We start from the raw sequence: 24,224 nt of genomic DNA, 5'->3' as shown, positions 1-24,224 counted from the left end.
AAACAGGCAGTGCTCTCACGTTTGTATCACCAACTTTATTTCATTGGGAAAGTATCCGCCCTAAGTGGGCGTGGCTGAACGTCTTTTCACCACCAAGGCTGATGGTTATTGTAGTCCACAGTGAGAGTATAAGTAAAAACCTTGAGTAGGTTGCCTGGATTATTGGAACATGTATGCCATAGTTTATATTCCCTTGAGTAGGGGGAGAGATGTCAAAATCCAGGGCGATTTATATTCAAAGAAACGTTGCGCCCAGGACCCTTGTAAAGTACAAGGAGTCGGCTTCTCCGCGCTGTGTGTCAGTAGAAACTGCAGCCGGTGATGGTGCTCTGCTGCACGGCCAGGGGCAGCCGTGATTTCTATGTTTGAGCAAATGCGCACCTGTGCTTCTCAGCAGGCACACGCAGCGCTTCTGGCTCTCCAGCCTGCATGCCTCTCATGTCCCGGATCTCGCACTTCTCCTCTTGCTTTCTCATGCGCCCGACGCGTTTCGAGGCTGGCCGCCTCTTCTTCATGGGGCTCAGTTCAGGAAACAGGCAGTGCTCTCACGTTTGTATCACCAACTTTATTTCATTGGGAAAGTATCCGCCCTAAGTGGGCGTGGCTGAACGTCTTTTCACCACCAAGGATGATGGTTATTGTAGTCCACAGTGAGAGTATAAGTAAAAACCTTGAGTAGGTTGCCTGGATTACTGGAACATGTATGCCATAGTTTATATTCCCTTGAGTAGGGGGAGAGATGTCAAAATCCAGGGCGATTTATATTCAAAGAAACGTTGCGCCCAGGACCCTTGTAAAGTACAAGGAGTCGGCTTCTCCGCGCTGTGTGTCAGTAGAAACTGCAGCCGGTGATGGTGCTCTGCTGCACGGCCAGGGGCAGCCGTGATTTCTATGTTTGAGCAAATGCGCACCTGCGCTTCTCAGCAGGCACACGCAGCGCTTCTGGCTCTCCAGCCTGCATGCCTCTCATGTCCCGGATCTCGCACTTCTCCTCTTGCTTTCTCATGCGCCCGACGCGTTTCGAGGCTGGCCGCCTCTTCTTCATGGGGCTCGGTTCAGGAAACAGGCAGTGCTCTCACGTTTGTATCACCAACTTTATTTCATTGGGAAAGTATCTGCCCTAAGTGGGCGTGGCTGAACGTCTTTTCACCACCAAGGCTGATGGTTTTTGTAGTCCACAGTGAGAGTATAAGTAAAAACCTGAGTAGGTTGCCTGGATTACTGGAACATGTATGCCATAGTTTATATTCCCTTGAGTAGGGGGAGAGATGTCAAAATCCAGGGCGATTTATATTCAAAGAAACGTTGCGCCCAGGACCCTTGTAAAGTACAAGGAGTCGGCTTCTCCGCGCTGTGTGTCAGTAGAAACTGCAGCCGGTGATGGTGCTCTGCTGCACGGCCAGGGGCAGCCGTGATTTCTATGTTTGAGCAAATGCGCACCTGCGCTTCTCAGCAGGCACACGCAGCGCTTCTGGCTCTCCAGCCTGCATGCCTCTCATGTCCCGGATCTCGCACTTCTCCTCTTGCTTTCTCATGCGCCCGACGCGTTTCGAGGCTGGCCGCCTCTTCTTCATGGGGCTCGGTTCAGGAAACAGGCAGTGCTCTCACGTTTGTATCACCAACTTTATTTCATTGGGAAAGTATCCGCCCTAAGTGGGCGTGGCTGAACGTCTTTTCACCACCAAGGATGATGGTTATTGTAGTCCACAGTGAGAGTATAAGTAAAAACCTTGAGTAGGTTGCCTGGATTACTGGAACATGTATGCCATAGTTTATATTCCCTTTAGTAGGGGGAGAGATGTCAAAATCCAGGGCGATTTATATTCAAAGAAACGTTGCGCCCAGGACCCTTGTAAAGTACAAGGAGTCGGCTTCTCCGCGCTGTGTGTCAGTAGAAACTGCAGCCGGTGATGGTGCTCTGCTGCACGGCCAGGGGCAGCCGTGATTTCTATGTTTGAGCAAATGCGCACCTGCGCTTCTCAGCAGGCACACGCAGCGCTTCTGGCTCTCCAGCCTGCATGCCTCTCATGTCCCGGATCTCGCACTTCTCCTCTTGCTTTCTCATGCGCCCGACGCGTTTCGAGGCTGGCCGCCTCTTCTTCATGGGGCTCGGTTCAGGAAACAGGCAGTGCTCTCACGTTTGTATCACCAACTTTATTTCATTGGGAAAGTATCCGCCCTAAGTGGGCGTGGCTGAACGTCTTTTCACCACCAAGGATGATGGTTATTGTAGTCCACAGTGAGAGTATAAGTAAAAACCTTGAGTAGGTTGCCTGGATTACTGGAACATGTATGCCATAGTTTATATTCCCTTGAGTAGGGGGAGAGATGTCAAAATCCAGGGCGATTTATATTCAAAGAAACGTTGCGCCCAGGACCCTTGTAAAGTACAAGGAGTCGGCTTCTCCGCGCTGTGTGTCAGTAGAAACTGCAGCCGGTGATGGTGCTCTGCTGCACGGCCTGGGGCAGCCGTGATTTCTATGTTTGAGCAAATGCGCACCTGCGCTTCTCAGCAGGCACACGCAGCGCTTCTGGCTCTCCAGCCTGCATGCCTCTCATGTCCCGGATCTCGCACTTCTCCTCTTGCTTTCTCATGCGCCCGACGCGTTTCGAGGCTGGCCGCCTCTTCTTCATGGGGCTCGGTTCAGGAAACAGGCAGTGCTCTCACGTTTGTATCACCAACTTTATTTCATTGGGAAAGTATCCGCCCTAAGTGGGCGTGGCTGAACGTCTTTTCACCACCAAGGATGATGGTTATTGTAGTCCACAGTGAGAGTATAAGTAAAAACCTTGAGTAGGTTGCCTGGATTACTGGAACATGTATGCCATAGTTTATATTCCCTTGAGTAGGGGGAGAGATGTCAAAATCCAGGGCGATTTATATTCAAAGAAACGTTGCGCCCAGGACCCTTGTAAAGTACAAGGAGTCGGCTTCTCCGCGCTGTGTGTCAGTAGAAACTGCAGCCGGTGATGGTGCTCTGCTGCACGGCCAGGGGCAGTCGTGATTTCTATGTTTGAGCAAATGCGCACCTGCGCTTCTCAGCAGGCACACGCAGCGCTTCTGGCTCTCCAGCCTGCATGCCTCTCATGTCCCGGATCTCGCACTTCTCCTCTTGCTTTCTCATGCGCCCGACGCGTTTCGAGGCTGGCCGCCTCTTCTTCATGGGGCTCAGTTCAGGAAACAGGCAGTGCTCTCACGTTTGTATCACCAACTTTATTTCATTGGGAAAGTATCCGCCCTAAGTGGGCGTGGCTGAACGTCTTTTCACCACCAAGGATGATGGTTATTGTAGTCCACAGTGAGAGTATAAGTAAAAACCTTGAGTAGGTTGCCTGGATTACTGGAACATGTATGCCATAGTTTATATTCCCTTGAGTAGGGGGAGAGATGTCAAAATCTAGGGCGATTTATATTAAAATACTCTCTATATACTCTCACTGTGGACTACAATAACCATCATCCTTGGTGGTGAAAAGACGTTCAGCCACGCCCACTTAGGGCGGATACTTTCCCAATGAAATAAAGTTGGTGATACAAACGTGAGAGCACTGCCTGTTTCCTGAACCGAGCCCCATGAAGAAGAGGCGGCCAGCCTCGAAACGCGTCGGGCGCATAAGAAAGCAAGAGGAGAAGTGCGAGATCCGGGACATGAGAGGCATGCAGGCTGGAGAGCCAGAAGCGCTGCGTGTGCCTGCTGGTGAAGCGCCGGTGCGCATTTGCTCAAACATAGAAATCACGGCTGCCCCAGGCCGTGCAGCAGAGCACCATCACCGGCTGCAGTTTCTACTGACACACAGCGCGGAGAAGCCGACTCCTTGTACTTTACAAGGGTCCAGGGCACAACGTTTCTTTGAATATAAATCGCCCTGGATTTTGACATCTCTCCCCCTACTCAAGGGAATATAAACTATGGCATACATGTTCCAGTAATCCAGGCAACCTACTCAAGGTTTTTACTTATACTCTCACTGTGGACTACAATAACCATCATCCTTGGTGGTGAAAAGACGTTCAGCCACGCCCACTTAGGGCGGATACTTTCCCAATGAAATAAAGTTGGTGATACAAACGTGAGAGCACTGCCTGTTTCCTGAACCGAGCCCCATGAAGGAGAGGCGGCCAGCCTCGAAACGTGTCGGGCGCATGAGAAAGCAAGAGGAGAAGTGCGAGATCCGGGACATGAGAGGCATGCAGGCTTGAGAGCCAGAAGCGCTGCGTGTGCCTGCTGAGAAGCGCAGGTGCGCATTTGCTCAAACATAGAAATCACGGCTGCCCCTGGCCGTGCAGCAGAGCACCATCACCGGCTGCAGTTTCTACTGACACACAGCGCGGAGAAGCCGACTCCTTGTACTTTACAAGGGTCCTGGGCGCAACGTTTCTTTGAATATAAATCGCCCTGGATTTTGACATCTCTCCCCCTACTCAAGGGAATATAAACTATGGCATACATGTTCCAGTAATCCAGGCAACCTACTCAAGGTTTTTACTTATACTCTCACTGTGGACTACAATAACCATCATCCTTGGTGGTGAAAAGACGTTCAGCCACGCCCACTTAGGGCGGATACTTTCCCAATGAAATAAAGTTGGTGATACAAACGTGAGAGCACTGCCTGTTTCCTGAACCGAGCCCCATGAAGAAGAGGCGGCCAGCCTCGAAACACGTCGGGCGCATGAGAAAGCAAGAGGAGAAGTGCGAGATCCGGGACATGAGAGGCATGCAGGCTGGAGAGCCAGAAGCGCTGCGTGTGCCTGCTGAGAAGCGCAGGTGCGCATTTGCTCAAACATAGAAATCACGGCTGCCCCTGGCCGTGCAGCAGAGCACCATCACCGGCTGCAGTTTCTACTGACACACAGCGCGGAGAAGCCGACTCCTTGTACTTTACAAGGGTCCTGGGCGCAACGTTTCTTTGAATATAAATCGCCCTGGATTTTGACATCTCTCCCCCTACTCAAGGGAATATAAACTATGGCATACATGTTCCAGTAATCCAGGCAACCTACTCAAGGTTTTTACTTATACTCTCACTGTGGACTACAATAACCATCATCCTTGGTGGTGAAAAGACGTTCAGCCACGCCCACTTAGGGCGGATACTTTCCCAATGAAATAAAGTTGGTGATACAAACGTGAGAGCACTGCCTGTTTCCTGAACCGAGCCCCATGAAGAAGAGGCGGCCAGCCTCGAAACGCGTCGGGCGCATGAGAAAGCAAGAGGAGAAGTGCGAGATCCGGGACATGAGAGGCATGCCGGCTGGAGAGCCAGAAGCGCTGCGTGTGCCTGCTGAGAAGCGCAGGTGCGCATTTGCTCAAACATAGAAATCACGGCTGCCCCTGGCCGTGCAGCAGAGCACCATCACCGGCTGCAGTTTCTACTGACACACAGCGCGGAGAAGCCGACTCCTTGTACTTTATAAGGGTCCTGGGCGCAACGTTTCTTTGAATATAAATCGCCCTGGATTTTGACATCTCTCCCCCTACTCAAGGGAATATAAACTATGGCATACATGTTCCAGTAATCCAGGCAACCTACTCAAGGTTTTTACTTATACTCTCACTGTGGACTACAATAACCATCATCCTTGGTGGTGAAAAGACATTCAGCCACGCCCACTTAGGGCGGATACTTTCCCAATGAAATAAAGTTGGTGATACAAACGTGAGAGCACTGCCTGTTTCCTGAACCGAGCCCCATGAAGAAGAGGCAGCCAGCCTCGAAACGCGTCGGGCGCATGAGAAAGCAAGAGGAGAAGTGCGAGATCCGGGACATGAGAGGCATGCAGGCTGGAGAGCCAGAAGCGCTGCGTGTGCCTGCTGAGAAGCGCAGGTGTGCATTTGCTCAAACATAGAAATCACGGCTGCCCCTGGCCGTGCAGCAGAGCACCATCACCGGCTGCAGTTTCTACTGACACACAGCGCGGAGAAGCCGACTCCTTGTACTTTACAAGGGTCCTGGGATCAACGTTTCTTTGAATATAAATCGCCCTGGATTTTGACATCTCTCCCCCTACTCAAGGGAATATAAACTATGGCATACATGTTCCAGTAATCCAGGCAACCTACTCAAGGTTTTTACTTATACTCTCACTGTGGACTACAATAACCATCATCCTTGGTGGTGAAAAGACGTTCAGCCACGCCCACTTAGGGCGGATACTTTCCCAATGAAATAAAGTTGGTGATACAAACGTGAGAGCACTGCCTGTTTCCTGAACCGAGCCCCATGAAGAAGAGGCGGCCAGCCTCGAAACGCGTCGGGCGCATGAGAAAGCAAGAGGAGAAGTGCGAGATCCGGGACATTACAGGCATGCAGGCTGGAGAGCCAGAAGCGCTGCGTGTGCCTGCTGAGAAGCGCAGGTGCGCATTTGCTCAAACATAGAAATCACGGCTGCCCCTGGCCGTGCAGCAGAGCACCATCACCGGCTGCAGTTTCTACTGACACACAGCGCGGAGAAGCCGACTCCTTGTACTTTACAAGGGTCCTGGGCGCAACGTTTCTTTGAATATAAATCGCCCTGGATTTTGACATCTCTCCCCCTCGCGGCGTTCCGGTCCTTCGCTGAAAGTTTGGGGGGGACTCGTCAAGCGGGGGGGCGAGATAAAAGGGGGGTCCCAAAACGCGTTTTCCCCATGTTAATTTCCATAGGCCGGTCGATTTCACTTTTAGCCCGAACGGCTGAATGGATTTCCACCAAACTTGGCAAAATTGTATGGACTGGTAGCCCGATGTGCCTTTGCTATGTCTCAAGATATGTGCTCCAGTGGATTTTGAGTAATTTATGTTCAAAAAAATATATATATCTATAGGCGCGCTCCGGTGCGCGCACCGGGGAGCGCACCAGGCGCGACACGCGACTTGCGCGCGGAAAGCTGATTGGCTCACGGGTGTCTGTAATCATTCGAAACAGTCCGGAGCGGCCGCCATCTTGTGTCTCGGTAGGATCAAGACACAAGAGGTGACATAAAAAAAAGCGAGAAATGACTATAAGGGGGCAGGGTAGACCCCCTCCTGAACCCCTAGGTTTGATGTGGGGGTTAAAATAGGGTCCCGAAGGGCATTTTAAAAAAATATTTTTTTTTTATTTGCGCGGGGGGAGCGCCCGGTACGCGCACCGGGGAGCGAAGCACGGGGAAAATCCAGGGCCTTATTTATGAAGGCCTTGCGACAGTTTTGCGCCGCCTGTGCGTCACTTTTTGTGACGCACCAGCGGTGTAAAAAAATGCGCCTCTTGCGCTATATTTAAAAAGTGACGCATCTAGGTAGATGGGTCACTTTTTAAAACCCTGCACCACATTATACCTGCGTCAGGTATAATATATGCAGAGGGGGCGTTCTCCCGCAAAAAGCTTCGTAATAGTGACGCAGTGAAATCTATGAGATTTCACTGCATCAATTTTAGGATGCTGTTGCTTCAAAATCTTGCGCCTGCCTCACAGCAGGCGTAAGACTGACGCAAGACCTTTCACATGGTGATTTCCCCATGTGAAAGGACGCATTACTGGAGTTGCGTCACTTTTGTGATGCACTCCAGCAATGCGTCACTTTTGTGTTTACAGATACGTCAGAAATACTGACGTATCTGTAACTCCTTGCGACATGATTCGTCATACATTAAATATGACACATCTGGAATGTCGTAAGGAGTGCGCACAGAAAAGTGACGCATCGCTGTTTTCACGCAGCGATGCGTCACTTTTCAGAAATGAGGCCTCCAGTTTATTCACTGTGTCACCTCTACGACCCTTTCTTGAGTCAATACGTCCCTTTTGCATACATTACACCTGACATAGGAATAATGTGGCGCAGGGGCTTACAAAGTGATGCAACTACCTAGATGTGTCACTTTGTAAATATGACTGAATAAGGTGCATTTTTTACAGGACTGGTGCATCACAAAAAGTAACGCATTTATGAAGGCCTTGCGACAGTTTTGCGCCGCCTGTGCGTCACTTTTTGCGACGCACCAGTGGTGTAAAAAAATGCGCCTCGTTGCGCTATATTTAAAAAGTGACGCATCTAGGTAGATGGGTCACTTTTTAAAATCCTGCGCCACATTATACCTGCGTCAGGTATAATGTATGCAGAGGGGTCATTCCCCCGCAAAAAGCTTCGTAATAGTGACGCAGTGAAATCTATGAGATTTCACTGCGTCACTTTTAGGATGCTGTTGCGTCAAAATCTTGTGCCTGCCTCACAGCAGGCGTAAGACTGACGCAAGACCTTTCACATGGTGCTTTCCCCATGTGAAAGGACGCATTACTGGAGTTGCGTCACTTTTGTGACGCACTCCAGCAATGCGTCACTTTTGTGTTTACAGATACGTCAGAAATACTGACGTATCTGTAACTCCTTGCGACATTATTCGTCATACATTAAATATGACACATCTGGAACGCCGTAAGGAGTGCGCACAGAAAAGTGACGCATCGCTGTTTTCACGCAGCGATGCGTCACTTTTCAGAAATGAGGCCTCCAGTTTATTCACTGTGTCACCTCTACGACCCTTTCTTGCGTCAATACGTCCCTTTTGCATACATTACACCTGACGTAGGAATAATGTGGCGCAGGGGCTTACAAAGTGATGCAACTACCTAGATGTGTCACTTTGTAAATATGACTGAATAAGGTGCATTTTTTACAGCACTGGTGCGTCACAAAAAGTAACGCATTTATGAAGGCCTTGCGACAGTTTTGCGCCGCCTGTGAGTCACTTTTTGTGACGAACCAGCGATGTAAAAAAATGCGCCTCATTGCGCTACATTTAAAAAGTGACGCATCTAGGTAGATGGGTCACTTTTTAAAACCCTGCGCCACATTATACCTGCGTCAGGTATAATGTATGCAGAGGGGGCGTTCCCCCGCAAAAAGCTTCGTAATAGTGACGCAGTGAAATCTATGAGATTTCACTGCCTCACTTTTAGGATGCTGTTGTGTCAAAATCTTGCGCCTGCCTCACAGCAGGCGTAAGACTGACACAAGCCCTTTCACATGGTGCTTTCCCCATGTGAAAGGACGCATTACTGGAGTTGCGTCACTTTTGTGACGCACTCCAGCAATGCGTCACTTTTGTGTTTACAGATACGTCAGAAATACTGACGTATCTGTAACTCCTTGCGACATGATTCGTCATACATTAAATATGACACATCTGGAATGTCGTAAGGAGTGCGCACAGAAAAGTGACGCATCGCTGTTTTCACGCAGCGATGCGTCACTTTTCAGAAATGAGGCCTCCAGTTTATTCACTGTGTCACCTCTAAGACCCTTTCTTGCGTCAATACGTCCCTTTTGCATACATTACACCTGACGTAGGAATAATGTGGCGCAGGGGCTTACAAAGTGATGCAACTACCTAGATGTGTCACTTTGTAAATATAACTGAATAAGGTGCATTTTTTACAGCACTGGTGTGTCACAAAAAGTAACGCATCGGTGGCGTTAAAGTGACGCATGGCCTCATAAATGAGTCCTTCAGTCTTCTACTCATGCGTCATATTAAATTTATGACGTATTATGTTGGAAGTTCTTTTAGATACATTAGTATTTCAGACGTATCTGTAAGCGCAAAAGTGAAGCATTGCTGGAGTGTGTCACAAAAATGAAGCAACTCCAGCAATTTATCCTTTCACATGGGGCCAAGCCCCATGTGAAAGGGCCTGCACGCCTGCTGTGAAACAGGCGTAAGATTTGGACGCAACAGCGTCATAAAAGTGACGCAGTGATATCTCATAGATTTCACTGCGTCATCTTTACGACCCTTTCTTGCGTCAATACGTCCCTTTTGCATACATTACACCTGACGTAGGAATAATGTGGCGCAGGGGCTTACAAAGTGATGCGTCTACCTAGATGCGCCACTTTGTAAATATGAATAAATAAGGTGCATTTTTTACTGGACTGATGCGTCACAAAAAGTGACGCTCTGGTGGTGTTAAGGTGACGCATGGCTTCATAAATGAGGCCTTCAGCCTTCAACTACAGCAATGTATCTTTTCTTACCCTTCCACACCCCCGTTCCTTTTCAACATTTTCTTTGAATATCAACATTCCCTATTTTCACTCTTCTTCTCCTTACTATTCTTCCCAACATTCACCTTCTTTCAGTCCTCCTACTTCACTTCCTTTCTCCTCTCATACCTTTCTTTTCTTTCTTACTCATTTTCCTTTCCATTATCAATGCACTCCATTTCACTTACTCTTTTTCATTTTTTAAAGAATATAGCTCTTTGATGAGAATTGGAGTTAGTTCTGAAAAGAACTTTTTGTTTTCTTATTTTTTCAAAACAGGAACAAAAACAGGGAATGAAAACTGCTCAACAGGAGCAAAAAGAACAAAAAAAATTAGGGGTGGAAAGGGCAGCGATGGTTTTCCAATGCTCGAACCATGAGCTGTACACTTTGTTCCCCAAAGGTAAGGAGTTGATTGCAGTATCTGCATCTGAGGGCACCATGGTTAAAAGCAGGTTGAATATTTGGCACGAGCTCCTGCGATTGCCCTCTCCCAGAAGTAGTTGCTCCTCCGGTGGATGTAGAGGCCCCATCTCTGGGAACCTCTTGTGCCAGAGCCCTGACACTTTCCCGGGCAAAATTCTGGGGGTGCTTCCTCTCCACATGCCGGATCATCGTGAAGTTTCCAAATGAGTATTTTTTTAAGGGGTTACCCCGTGACAGGACTTCTTTGCAGATCCTGCACTCCACTTTTGGAGCATTCACCTTTTTTTGGTTAGGTGGTATTTTAAAGAATTTCCAAATAAAATGTTCCTTCACCTTTCGTTGAGGAGGCTCTTCATTGATGAATTCAGGTTCTTCATCACTGCTGGATTCTCTGGCAGCCATGGTAAACTAAGAAAGATCCAGGAGCAAAAAACAGGTCTTTCAGTCACAAAAGTGAAAGAAGAAGTGAAGGAAATGGGTGGGGATTTCATTCTTTGTAAAAAAAACTGTTAGCAACCAATGAAAAGTGTTATTTTAAGGTCACATGACTTGACGCGCTGACGCTGCGCGCACCGGAGCGCTTCCGGGGCGCATACGCGGCGCGAACGTAGGCGCTTCCAGGGGCGCATACGCTGCGCGAACGTAGGCGCTTCCGGGGGCGCATATGCGGCGCGAACGTAGGCGCTTCCGGGGGTGCTTACGTTGCGCGCCGAAGTGACATCATAGTTTTACGGAAATGCAAAATCATTTTCATTTCCTTATAAAAAAAAAACTGCTTTTATTTGTATGGTACGAAATGTTTTGCGTTTTTATTAACTTTTCATTCATATTTTTTTCACGAACGAAAGTAGCGCTCTGGGTGCGCTTTCCGGAGAGCTTACCGGAGAGCTTACCGGAGAGCTTACCGGAGTGCGCACCCAGAGCGCCCCAGGAAAAAATGATAAAAGAAAAAAAAAAAACTTAAAAATTAATACTTACACAAAACAGCAAATTGTAAAATAAAACATAGGTTAGAAACTCGATATAGAAAGGAATTAGCATTTAAAAAACCTACGAAATTCACTGAAAAAACCATAGGTTTCACACCAGTTATAGTTAGGAATTAGCATTTAAAAAACCTATTAAATTCACTGAAAAAACCATAGGTTTCACACCAGTTATAGTTAGCTGGAAATTTTACTAACATAAAACCATTGAAAATCCCACGTTATAGTTAGTTGGACTCACTATAACTTGCGCGCCTGCAATGCACTGCTGATGACGTCACATATTACATCACTCATGACATGGTCAGTGACATCACTCATGACATCACTGATGACACCATCCTTGTGACAGAGTGAGAGACCTCCTTTCAGTGTAATGTAAGCCTTGAAACACATATTCAAAAATAGTATTTAAAATGTTCAAAAAAATGGAGATACCCATACCAGTTACAACAAACAATTCAGTAATTCCACCATCTATATACACATCCACTCATTCACCAAATAGTCACTCATACATATACTCACTCATTATATGTAGTGATACACCTATACATCCTGTTACACTTCGACAGTCATCCAAAAGTTACTCACACACATATTCACACATGCAAAAAAACTATTAAACATCCATTTATTTGCATATACAGCAATACACACACTACCACTTTACTTCTAAGAATACTTACACATACTTACTCTCTTAAACAATCACTTATAGAAACACATACTTATTTAAACAGGAACACTTATAATCTCTCACTCTCACATATACTCACTTTTATAAATCAATACTCACATATACTAGATTAAAACATATGTCGTTACTGAAAAAGACAATAGTGAGACAGTCGTTTACTCACTAACATACACATATACACACTCATCCATTCATACAGTCCTGTACATATGCTGTCTTCAAAACACATACAAACAGTGAGTCAGTCACCAACCCATACAGCCACTTATACACAAAGTGAAACACTGATACATACATTTCAATATTTAGAAGTTACTTGCTAATATATGTATTCACTAAGATACACTTAATAAGGCAGTTAACCAATCAATTCTTTTAAAAACAAACATCCATTTACACACTTATTTAACCATTTATTCTTCCATCGTACTTTACAAATACATATACAAAACATATTTATTTTTTAGAAAGACACACATTCACTGGATGGTGTCATCAGTGATGTCATGAGTGATGTCACTGACCATGTCATGAGTGATGTAATATGTGACGTCATCAGCAGTGCATTGCAGGCGCGCAAGTTATAGTGAGTCCAACTAACTATAACGTGGGAATTTCAATGGATTTATGTCAGTAAAATTTCCAGCTAACTATAACTGGTGTGAAACCTATGGTTTTTTCAGTGAATATATATATATATATATATATTCAATCCAATATTCCAAATAGAGATGCACACTCGGATTCCAGGTTAGATTTCAGTAGCTGTTTTTAATGCAAGCATTAAAAACAGCTACTGGAATCTAACCTGGATTCCGAGTGTGCATCTCTATTTGGAATATTCGATTGAATTTACTGCTGACCTTCGGGCATAGTCAGCGCCATGCACCAGCTGGCTACGGGCTCGATCTTCATATGAACCAAAGCTTTTGGATTACTTCTTTCTGCGCCTCTCTTGCCTATTTCTGCATTGCTGTTGCTTCTTTCTGCACATTTATTTCTTTTTCTGCACCTCTTTTGCCTCTTTCTGCACCCCTCTTACCTCTTTCTGCACCTCTGTTCCTTCTTTTTGCACTTCTTTTGTTTCTTTCTGCACCTCTCTTGCTTCTTTCTGTATTGCTGTTGCCTCTTTCTCCATCCCTTCCTCTTTTCTGCATGACTATTGCCTCTTTCTGCACCCTTCTTCCCTCTTTGTACACCTCTATTGCCTCTTTCTTCACCGCTCTTGCCTCTTTCTGTACCTCTTGTGCTTCTTTCTGCACCCCTCTCGGCTCTTTCTGCATCTCTTTTGCTTGTTTATGTACTTCTTTTGTCTGTTTCTGTACCCCTCTTTTCTCCTTCTGTACCTCCGTTGATTCGTTCGGCACTTCTCTTGCTTCTTTCTGCACCCATCTTTCCTCTTTCTGCACCCCTCCTTCCTCTTTGTGCAACTCTCTTCCCTCTTTCTATACCTCTCTTCCCTCTTTCTGTACCACTCTTGCCTCTTCCTGTACTTCTGTTTCATCTTTCTGCACTTCTCTTGCCTCTTTCTGCACCCTTCATGCCTCTTTCAGCACCGCTATTGCTTCTTTCTGCACTTCTCTTCCTACTTTCTGTACCCCTCGTGCCTCTTCTGCACCTCTGTTGCTTCTTTCTGCACTTCTCTTGGTTCTTTCTGCACTGCTTGTGCCTCTTTCTGCATCCCCTTGCCTATTTGACCACCTCTTTTGCTTCTTTCTCCACTTCTCCCTCCTATTCCTACACCCCTCTTGCCTCTTTCAGCACCTCTGTTGTTTTTGTCTGCAGATCTCTTGCCTCTTTCTGCACTTCACGTGCCTCTTTCAGCACCTCTGTTGCTTTTTTCTGCATATCTCTTGCCTCTTTCTGCACCCCTATTTTCTCTTTCTAGACCTTTCTTGCCTCTTTCTGCATCCCTGTTCCCTCTTTGTGCACCTTTACTGCCTGTTTCTGCACCTCTCTTTCCTCTTTCTGTACCTCTGTTGCCTCTTCCTGTAACTCTCTTGCTTCTTTCTGCACTTCAATTGCCTCTTTCTGTACCTCTCTAACTTCTGTCTGCACCTCGCTTGCCTCTTTCAGCACATCTGTTGCTTTTTTATGCATATCTCTTGCCCCTTTCTGTACTTCACTTGCCTCTTTCAGCACCTCTGTTACTTCTTTCTGCACTTCTCTTCCATCTTTCTGCACCCCTCCTGCCTCTTTCTGTCTCTCTCTTGCCTCTTTGTGCACCCCTCCTACTTTTTTCTGTACCCCTCCTGCCTATTTTGCACCTCTGTTGGTTCTTTCTGCACTGCTCTTACTTCTTTCTGTACCTCACTTACCTCTTTCTGTACTTCTCTTGCTTCTTTCTACATTTCTGTTGCTTCTTTCAGCAGTTCTGTTACATCTTTCTGTTATTTTGTTGCTTGCTTCTGTACCTCTCTTGCATCTTTCTACACCTCACTTGCTTCTTTCTGCACCTCTTGTGCCTCTTTCAGCACCTCTTTTGCTTCTTTCTGCACTTCTCTTTCCTCTTTTGGCACCTCTGACTTAGAGGTAGTTTTAATCCCCCTGCCCTATTATGTACTAGGGCCTTACAGGGGAGGTCATGCCAATCACAGGAGTACTCCAACCCATAGTTGGACAACTAAAAAGGCCGAATTTCTCTGGTTTTGTATGAGTGAAATGTCCAACTAACTATAACATCCCTGAAACCTGTGCATTTTTCAGTGAATTTCAAATGTTTTTTAAATACTAATTTCTAACTATAACGTCCCTGAAACCTATGATTTTTTTCAGTGAATATATATATATACATCACAAATCTTCAAAACCTCCACCACGGCGGCGAAATGAAGAGACGTACCCCACGGCTTCAGGCACGGCAATGTTTATTCTTTTAACCTTTCACGGATGACGCGTTTCAAGCATCAAAGTGCTCTTGCCATCAAAGTGATGTAATTTGAGATGTCATCAGTGATGTCACTGACCATGCCATGAATGATGTAATATGTGACGTCATGAGCTATGCATTGCGGGGAGTGAGTTAACTATAACGGTGCAATTTCTATGGTTTTGTACGTATGAAATGTCCAACTAACTATAACGTGTGGTTATTTCAGTGAATTTCAATGGTTTTTTAAATGCAAATTTCTAACTATAACTTTTGTAAAACCTATGTTTTTTTCAGTGAATATATATATCGGCTCGCAGAGGGAGAGCTACGGGCCGCCGGCTCACAAAGGCACAGCAGCATACTGGCTCGCAGAGGGATAGCTGTGGTCTGACTCGCAGAGTGAGAGCAATGGACCAACGGACCCGCTAGCAGAGATACAGCTATGAGCTAACGGACTAACTCGCAGAGGTAGAGCTGCGAGCCCAAGCTGCAAACTGACGGGCTGACTCACAGAGGAACAGCAACGGGCCGACGGGCCTGCAAGCAGAGACACACCTACAAACTAACCGGCTGGCTCACAGAGGTAGAGCTGCAGACCCTATGGCTCGCTGGCGCATAGCTGTGAGCCGATGGACTGGCTTCTAAAGACATAGCCACGAGCCGCAATTGGTTTTGACCATGATATAACACAGATACATCATACTGTACAATATCAACAACAAACAAAACAATGTTGTGTAATGGCAGTTATTTATTCTTGAATAATGAAAAATGCTGCGGCATCTTAAAAGGTATTTCATACATTGTGACTGTGTCACAACGTGTAGTTTGCTGTAAAAACGTGCTGTTTCCTCCCTCACAGGGGAGTTTCGATACCTCAATTTGGCCTTGCATTCCAACTTTGAAGGCAGAGTTCAACAAGCTGAGCTGAATAAGAGCCATATTGTCCCAGAAAGAAGTTTCTTTCACTTCTGCCCTTCAGACTTATGTCCTGCAGAAGGCCAACACGACAACAGAAGTTCATAATCTTTTAAACACTGATCTCCCACAACATTTTGTTGAACTAATTCATTCTATTTTCAATGCTTTGCATACAACAGGGCTGCCACATTTTCTTTAGCTTGTGAGATCCGGCCTTGTAACATGTTTTCAAACTATTTTTGGTGTGATCCCTGCTTTCATTCATTCTATTTTCTCAAGTGTTTTCGGCGGGTTGCCACTTCGACTAGCTTTGGCTGTCATACTTTTCCTCTTGATCTGTGTGCTCAGAAATGGCTGCTCCACTTGTGCTCGTTCACAACCCAGCCGTACTACAGATACTTTGCAACCGCATGCTTCACTATTATGGCACCTTGCCACTGGCCACTCTCAGCATGGCTTACAATTTGTCTTTCCGCTATCCCTGGTATACTAGCATCCAGCCAGTGTTCTCATGCATGTCCTGTCCCTTCCAATGGGCGCTGGATCTATGCCTCACAAACACAGCGTCGCCTAACCCGGATTTTCCTCTACTGATGAACCCTTTGGTGAATCATGAGCGTGAATGTTCCGGTATTGCTTTCATGGCATATGCTGCTGCACTTGGTGTGCTATCTCAGTGGGATGTATGTACGGCTGCACATGATTTCCTGCAACAGAGTTACATCGAGTATCACGCAAGTTGCCCTGCTATGGTCCTGAAAGCACTGATAATCAATGAGCACATTTGCTCCTTCGAATTGCTCAATTGGATAGCGTCTACTTTTTCAGATGAAAATAATGATTTCTTATTGGAAGCTGTTGCAACTTACTGCTCTTACTCACCAATTAATTTGGCTGTGCCACATGAGTTGTTTTTTTTCTCATTATCAAATGTTTATGTTTTCAACACTGTTGACATTTTTTGCCTACTTTATTTTTCCTATATTGGATATCTGCTCTTCTTGGCTCAGACTTTTTGGGCTCTGTGTTCTACTTTGCTTAGTGTGCGTTGGACCGCCCAAAGGGGAGGGTGTTGTGGGGGTTAGGAGGTGCCAATGAACGTTGCTAAGTTAACATGAGTTCGTACCTTGCATCACAGCCATTTTAGTCGCTTTTCCACATTACTCTAAATGCACTGGTTCTCGTAAACACTTCTGTTTTCGCTGCTTCGCATGGCAACTGTCTGTCTTTCACTATTCCTGCTGTGCACTGAGTACTCATCTGTATGGTGTGTTCAAGAGCAGAAAACAACATTGCTGGTTATTTAGCTTTGGCCCGTCCCACGCACATGTAGACATAACATGGAACAGATCTCTGCTTCTGAAATTTCGAGTGCTTTTAATATTGCACATGATGCAAATTACACACACTTGGAGAACAATCTTTACCAACGAAGAGCTGTGCTTGTCCGGAGATGTAAATCCTATCATATAAGACTTGAGGTAGGGTGTTCCCCTGTCCAAGCCCAGAGGTCTTCCACTAATATAATAAACATAGCTCGTAGCATAGGGAGGATGGTAACCTCTATATGGCTTAATCCACTGACATTATAATATCCTTTCCCCATTCGTACTTTATGCAATTGTATCTATGCTGATCGTATTGTTTACATGCATTTTTTTGCTCACCTTAGCACATGTACTACATTACAGAGCTCGTTAGTTGAAATAAACATTTTAAACTATACAAAGTCTCTGGTTACTCACATTGTGAACAGGTATGAGTATCTAAGCGAAAAAGTGTCTTGTTCCCACAAATTCTGAGAGGACCTGAGTTGCATTGTTCTAGGATATCTAATCATAGGAAGTTCCGCTGTAGTAGAGAGAACGAATGAGCCAGAGGTCTTCCACTGATATAATAAACATAGTTCGTAGCATGGGGAGGGTGTTAAGCGCTATTTGGCTTAATCCACTGACATTATAATATCCTTTCCCGATTTGTACTTTTTAAAATTGTAACTATGCTGATCGCATTGTTTACATGCATTTATTTGCTCACCTTAGCACGTGTACTACATTACAGAGCTTGTTAGTTGAATTAAACATTTTAAACTATACCAAGTCTCTGGTTACTCACATTGTGAACAGGTATGAGTAGCTAAGCGAAAGAGTGTCTTGTTCCCACGAATTCTGAGAGGTCCTGAGTCGCATTGTTCTAGGCTATCTAATCATTGGTAGCTCCGCTGTAGTACAGAGAACAAATGATATACTATAGCTGGCCGGATAGGGGTTTCTGTCCACTGAGGCATGTTTTTGGTACACCACAACATACCGAGGTCCTGATTTCCTTTGACGTTGGGAGCGAGCCGCGACCCTTGATGTGGGGAGAGAGACCGTGAAAGGGGTATCTCGCACAGACAGAGCTGCAGTATCTTTTCAGTGTTGCCTTGCAGAGGTAGAACTACGGACTCAATAACTTGTAGAGGGAGAGATGCGAGCAGACGGACTGAATCACAAAATGGCTAGCAACACTTCCTAGTTTCAACTATTCACAGCCAATCGGCCGCAAGCTCGTGCTCGTAACCCTCAGCCAACCAGATTTCAAAATTCCCAAATATTGATATCTGTCAAATTTGATATTTCTCAAAAACTACTGAATGGATTTACACCATTTAAACAAAAGCGTGCTTTCTGAACCAAGACCTTTCTCCTTGCCAAATGTGACGTAATTCCGTTTTGCACTTTGACCTCTACCCTTGTATAAAGTTTCCTACGAAAAATGTATTGAGGAAACACGTTTTGGAACCCCCCCATATTTCTCAGTGCCCCCTTGACCAATCACCCCCAAACTTTCAAGGTAAGAGCTGATCAAAGAAGAGAAACTTTTTGGTAAATTACATGAAGATTCGTCAAACAACGCCAAAGTTATAAGCACATTGAGGGCTCCAGGAGGGGAGCCGCGCAACCCCCCTCCCAACATGAGTGAAGCTCCAGGGCTGCGGGGGCCCCAGCAGGCCCCTGAAACCCAGCGAGCCCCTGTTATTATGTTTTTTAAGAAATGCCCCCGGAACCTAGCCCACCCAGAGACCTCATTAAAATAAAACGCAAGAACCCGCAACCCCAGCGTGAATTGCCCAGATTTTATTTTATTGCTATTTTGGGCCCTGAGGGTTTTTCTAGGACCCCCGGAGCAGGCCTAGGGGGTCAGGGTGTTTCTACGTTTAACAGCCATTAGTGCGCTGCTGTTTGCACGCATGTCATTACTTCGCAAGCGTTACTACGCTTGCAATGTAACAACGCATACTATTAGTACGCATGCTGTTACATCGCAAGAGTTACAACGCATGCGTAGTAATTGTATGCACTATCGCCATCGTTATTTTTAAGGCGCATCCGTTTCCAGATACATCCGGTCCAGACGAAGCAGGAAGCCAGAGCAGAGAGGAACCACGCGAGATGAGAGGGACCATGAGGAGAGAGAGGTGAGTGAGGCTGTGTAGTTTTCAGGGTCGTGAAGGGGTAGTGGGTTGTAGTGTTGTGTTTGTGTAGTGTAGTGTACAGTAGTGTAATTGTGTTTAGTATAGTGTAGGGGGTTGTGAAGGGTAGTGTTTGAGAGTAGGTAGCATACATGAGTGGGGGTAGGGGCAGGGTCGTGCTTGGGGTAGTGTTTTTTAGGGTTAGGGTAGTGTTGTAGTGTTGGTGTAGTGTAGGGTAGTGTTATAGGGTTTAGAGTAGTGTCAGGGGGTTGTGAAGGGCAGTGTTACAGTGTAAGGGAAGGACTTGGGGTAGGGGTAGGGTCGTGCTGAGGGTAGTGTTTTAGGGTTTAGGGTAGTATTGTAGTGTTTGTGTAGTGTAGGGTAGTGTTTTGGGGTTTAGGGTAGTGGCAGGGGGTCATGTAAGGTAGTGTTACAGTGTAGGGGATGGACTTTGGGTAGGAGTAGGGTCGTGCTGGGGGTAGAGTTTTAGGGTTTAGGGTAGTGTTGTAGTGTTTGTGTAGTGTAGGGTAGTGTTTTAGGGTTTAGGGTAGTGTCATGGGGTCATGTAGAGTAGTGTTACAGTGTAGGGGATGGACTGGGGATAGGGGTAGGGGTAGGGTCATGCTGGGGGTAGTGTTTGTGTAGTGAAGGGTAGTGTTTTCGGGTTTAAGGTAGTGTCAGGTGGTCATGTAGGGAAGTGTTTGCATGTAGTGGCAGGACTGGGGCTCAGGTTAGGGTCGTGCTGGGGGTAGTGTTGAAGGGATTAGAGTAGTGTTGGGAAGTCTGTCTTGTGTAGTGTAATGTATTTACATTTAGAATGTTGCGTAGTGTTGGGGTGTTTCTTTATTTAATTTTTTGTTTGTAAAAGATTGTATTATGTTACAAAGTGTTGGGGTGTTTAAAAAAAGCAAAAAAGAAATGTTAAACTAGGCAGTGTATTTAAATACATACACAAGTATTTTTTTTAAAAAGACACTTAAAATTACTACTCCACTCAAAACCCCTATTTAGCTGGAATCCCGTCCCAGGCGGTAGGTTACATAAAATGTTAAATATTAATAAAAGAAAATGTTCACGAAGTAGTGGTATGCGTAGAAAGGTTAGGCGAAGTAAAAGTAAATTATTAATTTAATAATGCATTTGCGAAGTAATTGAATGCAAATTAAAATTATGCGAAGTAAAGGCATTTGCGATGTAAAAACATCGCACTAAAAGCATGTGAAGTAATGGCATGCTAAGTATCGTCATATATTTGTTTCTACCCTGCCCCCTTCTCTTGTTTTATATCTTTGTTTCTTGGTTTTCTGGTGAATCGCTTCTACTGAGTCACAAGATGGCTGCCAACACTTCCTGGTTTGGAGTGTTGGCAGACAATCAGAGTGAAGCTCGTGCTCAGGAGTTAGGCTTCGCCCAGATATTGAAAATGTTTCTAATTTCTCAGCGACTACTGAATGGATTTACACCATTTAAAAAAAAGGTCACTTTCTGATCCAAGCATTCGGCTGTAACCTTACCCAAAGTTTCCAATGGGAAATTGATTTTTTGAATTTCTCAAAAACTACGGAACGGATTTAGACCATTTAAAAAAAGGTCGCTTTCTGAACCAAGCTCTACCTTTCTGCCAGATTTGGGGTAATTTCGTTCAGCAGTTCGGGCTGTAGCTCGTCCCAAAATTTCCAATGGAAATTAACATGGAGAAAACGCATTTCGGGACCCCCCTTTTTTCTCAGCCCACCCTTGACGAATCACCCCCAAAGTTCCACAATAGGACCTGACCTGGATAGACTTTTTTGGGGGAGAATTTCGCAAAGATTCGTCAAACGATGCCAAAGTTATTAGCTAATCAAAAAATGCTTTTCCTAAGGAAACTAGATTGTAACTATAACTATCTACTGGCGACCGCCAGTAGGTAATATATATATACATATATATATATCTTGACATAAGCCGAAAATAAAATACTGCTTTACAACATGTGTCTACGGCGTGCTGTTTGGAAAAGAAGGGGCAGCATTGTGTTGAAATATATATATATATATATATATATATATATATATATATATACCAACCAAACAAGTTGCCTGCAATGAGAGGGACCACACAAGGAGAAAGGATTTGCCGTTTATTAATTGAAAAACGCAGTGGATAACAGACGGCTGTCTGCTTCTCCCAAATTCCAGTTCTGCTCGACGCGTTTCGTGCCTCCTGGCACTTAGTCATGGGCTTCTGGCATTAGTGAAGAGTCGGCAAAGTTTTTCCGGGACACCTGGTAAGTTTATAATCCCAACTCCGCCCCAGTGGGCGTGGCCACATTGCTCCGTGGCTTGATGGAAGTTGTAGTGCCCCAAGGGTTTTACTCCAGTGAGTACTTCGCTGTCTTCACCTTAAAACAAGTGAAACACCTCAGTGGGTTGCAGTAAGCAGGGAAGCTGCCAGTCCACTTTCGTGAAAAGTTTTTCAAAAGGCATCCTTGTCCGTAGCCTCAGCGTCGCTTGGCGCTGCTGCCGGACTGCACACCATGCAGCGGGTCCTCCCTCGCGACCCAGGCAGTGCCGCTCATATACCAACCAAACAAGTTGCCTGCAATGAGAGGGACCACACAAGGAGAAAGGATTTGCCGTTTATTAATTGAAAAACGCCGTGGATAACAGACGGCTGTCTGCTTCTGCCAAATTCCAGTTCTGCTCGACGCGTTTCGTGCCTCCTGGCACTTAGTCATGGGCTTCTGGCATTAGTGAAGAGTCGGCAAAGTTTTTCCGGGACACCTGGTAAGTTTATAATCCCAACTCCGCCCCAGTGGGCGTGGCCACATTGCTCCGTGGCTTGATGGAAGTTGTAGTGCCCCAAGGGTTTTACTCCAGTGAGTACTTCGCTGTCTTCACCTTAAAACAAGTGAAACACCTCAGTGGGTTGCAGTAAGCAGGGAAGCTGCCAGTCCACTTTCGTGAAAAGTTTTTCAAAAGGCATCCTTGTCCGTAGCCTCAGCGTCGCTTGGCGCTGCTGCCGGACTGCACACCGTGCAGCGGGTCCTCCCTCGCGACCCAGGCAGTGCCGCTCATATACCAACCAAACAAGTTGCCTGCAATGAGAGGGACCACACAAGGAGAAAGGATTTGCCGTTTATTAATTGAAAAACGCCGTGGATAACAGACGGCTGTCTGCTTCTGCCAAATTCCAGTTCTGCTCGACGCGTTTCGTGCCTCCTGGCACTTAGTCATGGGCTTCTGGCATTAGTGAAGAGTCGGCAAAGTTTTTCCGGGACACCTGGTAAGTTTATAATCCCAACTCCGCCCCAGTGGGCGTGGCCACATTGCTCCGTGGCTTGATGGAAGTTGTAGTGCCCCAAGGGTTTTACTCCAGTGAGTACTTCGCTGTCTTCACCTTAAAACAAGTGAAACACCTCAGTGGGTTGCAGTAAGCAGGGAAGCTGCCAGTCCACTTTCGTGAAAAGTTTTTCAAAAGGCATCCTTGTCCGTAGCCTCAGCGTCGCTTGGCGCTGCTGCCGGACTGCACACCGTGCAGCGGGTCCTCCCTCGCGACCCAGGCAGTGGCGCTCATATACCAACCAAACAAGTTGCCTGCAATGAGAGGGACCACACAAGGAGAAAGGATTTGCCGTTTATTAATTGAAAAACGCCGTGGATAACAGACGGCTGTCTGCTTCTGCCAAATTCCAGTTCTGCTCGACGCGTTTCGTGCCTCCTGGCACTTAGTCATGGGCTTCTGGCATTAGTGAAGAGTCGGCAAAGTTTTTCCGGGACACCTGGTAAGTTTATAATCCCAACTCCGCCCCAGTGGGCGTGGCCACATTGCTCCGTGGCTTGATGGAAGTTGTAGTGCCCCAAGGGTTTTACTCCAGTGAGTACTTCGCTGTCTTCACCTTAAAACAAGTGAAACACCTCAGTGGGTTGCAGTAAGCAGGGAAGCTGCCAGTCCACTTTCGTGAAAAGTTTTTCAAAAGGCATCCTTGTCCGTAGCCTCAGCGTCGCTTGGCGCTGCTGCCGGACTGCACACCGTGCAGCGGGTCCTCCCTCGCGACCCAGGCAGTGCCGCTCATATACCAACCAAACAAGTTGCCTGCAATGAGAGGGACCACACAAGGAGAAAGGATTTGCCGTTTATTAATTGAAAAACGCCGTGGATAACAGACGGCTGTCTGCTTCTGCCAAATTCCAGTTCTGCTCGACGCGTTTCGTGCCTCCTGGCACTTAGTCATGGGCTTCTGGCATTAGTGAAGAGTCGGCAAAGTTTTTCCGGGACACCTGGTAAGTTTATAATCCCAACTCCGCCCCAGTGGGCGTGGCCACATTGCTCCGTGGCTTGATGGAAGTTGTAGTGCCCCAAGGGTTTTACTCCAGTGAGTACTTCGCTGTCTTCACCTTAAAACAAGTGAAACACCTCAGTGGGTTGCAGTAAGCAGGGAAGCTGCCAGTCCACTTTCGTGAAAAGTTTTTCAAAAGGCATCCTTGTCCGTAGCCTCAGCGTCGCTTGGCGCTGCTGCCGGACTGCACACCGTGCAGCGGGTCCTCCCTCGCGACCCAGGCAGTGCCGCTCATATACCAACCAAACAAGTTGCCTGCAATGAGAGGGACCACACAAGGAGAAAGGATTTGCCGTTTATTAATTGAAAAACGCCGTGGATAACAGACGGCTGTCTGCTTCTGCCAAATTCCAGTTCTGCTCGACGCGTTTCGTGCCTCCTGGCACTTAGTCATGGGCTTCTGGCATTAGTGAAGAGTCGGCAAAGTTTTTCCGGGACACCTGGTAAGTTTATAATCCCAACTCCGCCCCAGTGGGCGTGGCCACATTGCTCCGTGGCTTGATGGAAGTTGTAGTGCCCCAAGGGTTTTACTC

This window comes from Lissotriton vulgaris, chromosome 6 (genome assembly GCF_964263255.1).
Source record: "Lissotriton vulgaris chromosome 6, aLisVul1.2, whole genome shotgun sequence".
Classification (NCBI taxonomy): domain Eukaryota; kingdom Metazoa; phylum Chordata; class Amphibia; order Caudata; family Salamandridae; genus Lissotriton; species Lissotriton vulgaris.
The sequence above is the reverse complement of the archived record's forward strand: the minus strand, read 5'-3'. Positions refer to the sequence as shown.